This window comes from Pinus tabuliformis, chromosome 1_1, assembly GCF_031772625.1.
Source record: "Pinus tabuliformis cultivar Carrire ecotype Pingquan chromosome 1_1, CPIR1, whole genome shotgun sequence".
Lineage (NCBI taxonomy): Eukaryota > Viridiplantae > Streptophyta > Pinopsida > Pinales > Pinaceae > Pinus > Pinus tabuliformis.
In genome coordinates, this window is record NC_142297.1 from 83,446,108 (window position 1) to 83,452,107 (window position 6,000).

The window sequence follows — 6,000 nt, forward strand, 5'->3', positions numbered from 1 at the left end:
AGACAAACAAGAAGATTTTTGGTTCTTAGACTCAGGTTGTAGTAATCACATGACTGGAAATATTGCAATGTTTGTCAATCTGGATGAAAATGTGAAATCTGAGGTAACAACAGGGACTGATGATAAGATAACTGTCAAGGGTAGGGGCAGAGTCAGTATTCGAGCAAAAAATGGAGAACAGATGATTGTTCCAGATGTATTCTATGTACCTGGTCTGAAATGTAATCTTTTGAGCATTGGACAGCTCATAAACAAAGGTTACAACGTGTTCTTCAAAGATGATTTGTGTACTATCAGTGACATACCTCCAAGTAAGAAGATCATTGCACAGGTGCAGATGACCAGCAATAGAATGTTTCCTCTTAAACTCAGGGCAGATTTGAAGGAAGGCAGAACTATTGCAGCTGTTACACAAGAACTCTTTCAGGAACAGGTGAAAGATGTGAATTGGTTGTGGCATTTGAGATTTGGACATCTCAATTTCGGAGGCCTGAATCTGTTGCACAGAAAGGGAATGGTAAAGGGATTGTCATTGATTGGGAAACCAGACAGCCTTTGTGAAGGCTGCATCTTAGGCAAGCAACACAAAGAAAGCTTTCCAGCAGGAAAGAGTATAAGGGCAAAAGCACCCTTGGAAATTGTTCACTCTGATGTGTATGGACCGATGCAAATACCATCATTTGCTGGAAATAAATATGTTTTAACTTTTATTGATGATTACACCAGAAAGACATGGGTGTATATGCTGAAACAGAAGAGTGAAGTGTTTGAGAAATTCCGCCACTTCAAAACTCTTGTTGAAAAGCAGTGTGGGCATTATATCAAAGTGCTCAGAACAGATAGAGGAGGAGAGTACATCTCCCAAGACTTTCTGCGTTTTTGCAGAGAGAATGGCATACAAAAGCAGTTCACAGCAAAGTATACACCTCAGCAAAACAATGTTGCTGAAAGAAAGAATAGGACCATTCTTGACATGGTCAGAAGTATGCTGAAGGAAAAACACTTTCCGCATGAGTATTGGGCAGAAGCTGTTACTTGCACAGTCTACATCTTGAATAGATGCCCAACTAAAGCTGTCATGAACAGAATACCAGAAGAGGCATGGAGTGGTCAAAAGCAAACTGTCACTCACATGAGAGTATTCGGTTGTGTGGCATATGCACATGTACCGGATCAGCTAAGGAAAAAGCTTGATAATAAGGGGGAGAAGTGTGTCTTTATTGGCTATTGTGATGAGTCAAAAGCATACAAACTCTATAATCCATCCACCAAGAAGTTAATAGTAAGCAGAGATGTGAAGTTTATTGAAGATGAAGCTTGGGATGGAAGCTTGGAAAAAACAGTGAATGTGAAGACAATTGTGTCTCATAAAGAAGAAGAGGAAGGGACAGCAGCAAATAATCCTTCCTTGGTGGCTCCTCCTACACCACAACAAGTTCAAAAAACCACACCACAAGCTGGAATTCAAACAACCTTGAGAAGTCAAGGAAGAACAGTTGTTGTTACACCACAAACAGCTGCTGCTGAAACACCACAGGGATCAGAAATACCCTCAAGTTCAGATGGAACTCCAAGTACACCAAGAAGACCAAGATTCAGAAATCTGAGTGAGATTTATGAACAAGGAGAGGTAAGTAACAATACTGGTCTGAATTCATTATTCTCTTTGTATTGTCATGTTGATGACCCGATTCATTTTGAAGATGCTGTAAATGAAGATAAATGGATTGAAGCAATGAATGAAGAAATTGGTGCAATTGAGAAGAGTAAAACATGGGAGTTAGTGGATCTCCCTAAAGGCAAGGATGCCATTGGAGTTAAGTGGGTCTATAAGACCAAAAGCAATGCTGAAGGTAAGATTGACAGGCACAAAGCAAGACTTGTTGTGAAAGGCTACAAGCAGCAACAAGGCAAAGACTATGATGAAACCTTTGCACCAGTAGCAAGGATGGAAACAGTCAGAACAGTGTTGTCTATTGCAGCACAACACAAATGGAAGATTTATCAGATGGATGTTAAATCTGCATTCCTGAATGGAGTGTTAAAAAAAGAGGTTTATGTTGATCAACCTCCAGGCTATGAAGTTGAAGGCCAAGAGCATAAAGTTTGTAAACTGAAGAAGGCTCTTTATGGGCTGAAGCAAGCTCCAAGAGCATGGTACAGTAGAATTGATGCTTATCTGATTGAGAATGGGTTTGACAAGTGTGATGGTGAACCCACACTCTACATAAAACAGAATGAAGGTAAGATTATTATTGTTGTTTTATATGTAGATGATCTGATTTTTACTAGCAATGATGCTTCTCTCATTGCTGATTTTAAAGCAGTCATGAAATGTGAATTTGAAATGACTGACTTGGGCTTCTTAAGATATTTTCTTGGAATTGAAGTAGACCAAAGTGAAAATGGTGTTTTCATTTCTCAAGATAAATATGTAGAAGCTGTGTTGAAGAGATTTAACATGCAGAACAACAAAGCAGCTGTGACTCCAACTGTAGTGGGGTTGAAATTGACCAAAGAAGACAGCAACAAATATTTTGATCCAAAACTGTACAAGAGCATAGTTGGCAGCCTTATGTACTTGACTGCAACTAGGCCGGACATTATGCATGCTGTGAGTTTAATTTCCAGATTTATGGAAAGACCGAAAGAGACTCATTGGCAGGCAGCCAAGAGGATTCTAAGGTATGTGAATGGAACGAAGGGGTATGGTATTTTATACTCCTCTTCTGAAAGTTTCATGTTGACAGGTTACACTGACAGTGATTGGGCTGGAAGTGTTGATGATAGGAAAAACACATCGGGATATGTGTTTCATATGGGATCGGGAGCCATCTCATGGGCTTCCAAGAAGCAACCAGTTGTGGCTTTGTCAACAGCAGAGGCAAAGTATGTGGCAGCAACAGCAGCAGCATGCCAAGCAGTATGACTGAAAAGAGTTCTCAAAGATTTGTGTCATGAACAAGAAAAGGGCACAACCATTTACTGTGACAATAGCTCAGCAATAGCATTGTCTAAAAACTCTGTTTTTCATAAAAGAACAAAGCACATAGACACCAAATTTCACTTCATACGTGAATTGGTTAACAATGGTGAGATTGTTTTGTAGCACTGCAGAACAGAGGATCAACTTGATGACATCTTGACAAAACCATTAGCAAAGAAAGGTTTTGATCATTTCAGAAAATGTTTGGGTATGCAGCAGTTGAAATTAAGGGGGAGTGTTGGAATTTAATTCCAACTGCAACAATGAACAGCTGGACAGAAATCTGATTTTTAGTAGATATTCGAGGCTGTTCGATACATCAAGTAGCGCTTGATATTTTGCACATTAATGTGCATTAAATTCTCAGCATTAAACTCCCGCAGCTGACTTCACTTCTTCAAGAGGCATCACCGCCTTGCTGCTTTCAATACGCAGATAAGCGTTAGAAGATATTTTGATTATTTTATTGTTTAAATCAGATATGTTTTAAACATATAAATGTAATGAGCGGCAATAGTGATTAATCCCTCTGCAAAAAGTAGCGCAACAGCGCTCGAATGTAATTTTTGTTGAATGTGAAAAGAATGTGCAGTAGCACGAGCTCATATGAATGAAGCTTTTTTCACAGCAGTGCAGGGACTGAAAAGTAAGAGAGAGGCATAGCAACGTAAGGTTAGCAGCAGATTGACAGATAGCAGAGGAGAGCACGCAGCAGCGTGAAGATAATACTTGCCAGAAAGTGAAACGCACAGTAGTGCACAACAAGAGTAGATGCAACAGCGCAACAGAGAGCAGAAAGGGAAAAATGCACAGCAGTGCAGATATTTGAATGAAATTTGTTTAACAGATGTTTATTTGTGTGGAACAGAAGCGTTCCTTGGTGAATCTGTTTTGTAATAGAAGTTGTGAAATTCCCTCAATATGAGGAAGACAAATCTGTAACAATTAGTTTATTTTTAATAAACGCAAGTTAATTTTTCCTGTTGCTGTTACACCGTAACTCAAAAAATACTTGACGTAAAAAATTTACGTTGCTGCAACACCACGAACAGCGTTGCTGCAACACAAGTTACAGCAACTGAAAAAAAAACACTGCGTTGCTGCAACACCATTTCCAGAGAACGAATTTTTCTGTTTTCTGAGTTAAAAACAGAGCAATTTTTTGTCTGTCTGTTATGGAATTTATCAGAAAATTCCAACACATATTTATACGGTTGGCTGGTACGTAATTAATAACTTCTTCGATCACCAGTTTGGAAATCAAAATTTAGATGCCCAGGTTGCAATTGAAAATAATTCCTTCATAAGTGCAGCCTTTTCAAAATTTCGATTTTTTCCATGAAAATCATATAAAGCATAAGATAAAGAATAGAATCATGACAATAAATTAAATAAAGATGTAAATTATTCTAACAGCTATATTGAAACAATTACATTTGTCTAAATTTAAAATCGAATAAAAAAATATTTATATGGTAATACAATTAATCAAATAAGATATATTTAATATATTATTTTAATAAATAATTATGTTTGACTTAGAGTAAAAGACAGGAAAAAATTAATAATAAAGAATAATAATAAGATATAATAAAAATAAATATATTTAAAATATTATTCTATTATACCAATTACGTTTGACTTAGATTAAAGGGTTAATTTATTATGAGAACACCATTCTTGAAGGGAAAATTTTTTAATATAACGTTTCTTGACGGGAAGCATAAGGACCCAAAACGTCAAAAAAAAATTGTATGACGGGTAAAGAGAAATCCAAATTCCAACCCTGGTCGGAAAGCTGCAGCTTTCACTGCCAAAAATCTTGGGCAGAATATTGTGGACGCTATGCTCAACATGGAAGATTAAACCCAAGGCTTTCTTGAGCAGGCCGTTAGAGCTGGATACTTAACAACAGATGCTGAGTTTTTGAAGCAGGAGGTTGGCAGCGGTACTGCTTGTGTGACCGCTCTGATTAAAGGCGGTAACTTAGTGGTTTCCAATGCTGGGGATTGTTGAGCAGTTATGAGCAGAGAGGGCGCTGCTAAAGCCCTTACATGTGATCATCGAGCTGGAAGGGAGGACGAGCGACAACGGATAGAAAATTTGGGTGGAATTGTGGAGCTCCGCCACGGAGTTTGGCGAGTTCAGGGATCTCTGGCTGTATCTAGGGCAATAGGGGATTCACACTTGAAAGAATGGGTAACCGTTGAACCAGAGACGAGAAAGATTAAAATTACATCTGATTGTGAGTTTTTAATTTTTGCATCAGATGGGATGTGGGATAAAGTAAGTAATCAGGAAGCAGTGGATATTGCCAGGCCTTTCTGCGTCGAGAAGCAACCTAATTTTATACCATTAGCAGGAGGTCCTATGGCTGGTTGCAAAAAGCTTGTAGAAGTAGCAGTAACTAGAAAATCTCAAGATGATATTAGTGTGATGATAGTACAACTGCCACATTTTTGCATGAAAGAGATTTAGAAACTGTCAGGTGAGCGGAGGGATACCATCAAAAGAGTAGACTGGTTACACCCATCTGACCAACATGGGTGTTGCAGACAATAAAACGACCACACCCTGTACACTTGCTAATTAAGTAGCGGGAAGGCTGGGAGACAACCACATCCATTTTTGTACAGTTCCGCAGAATACAAGTTTCAATCCCCTTTTCCCAATTACTCTCCAATTCAATTTCGGTGATCATACTTAAATTTTCCACTACTGTCATAAAAACTTGTTTTCACCGTTATTCTTTAATTTCATTTTTCACCATCATGTTTAAATTTCTTAAAGCAAAGTCATAAGAATTTGCCACTTTACTACTGCATTTGACATATACATCGAACATCATATAAAAAAGTTTAGTGGCAGTAATAATTATATGTTTTATGGTACGTCCTGTCATTCTACTTTGAAACTACTTCAAAAACTCAATCTACTTTCAATTCTACTTCGAAACTACTTGAAATGGTGTTGAAGGCAGAAGAGTTAGCGTATATACTAAGTTTTAGAGTATG

At 38.0% G+C, this 6,000-nt stretch overlaps 1 pseudogene; it reads left to right on the forward strand.

Annotated features, from left to right (window-relative positions):
* Window positions 1–5,464, forward strand: part of LOC149211719 (putative protein phosphatase 2C 25) — a 68,059-nt pseudogene extending 62,595 nt beyond the window's left edge.
* Window positions 5,465–6,000: the final 536 nt, after the last annotated feature.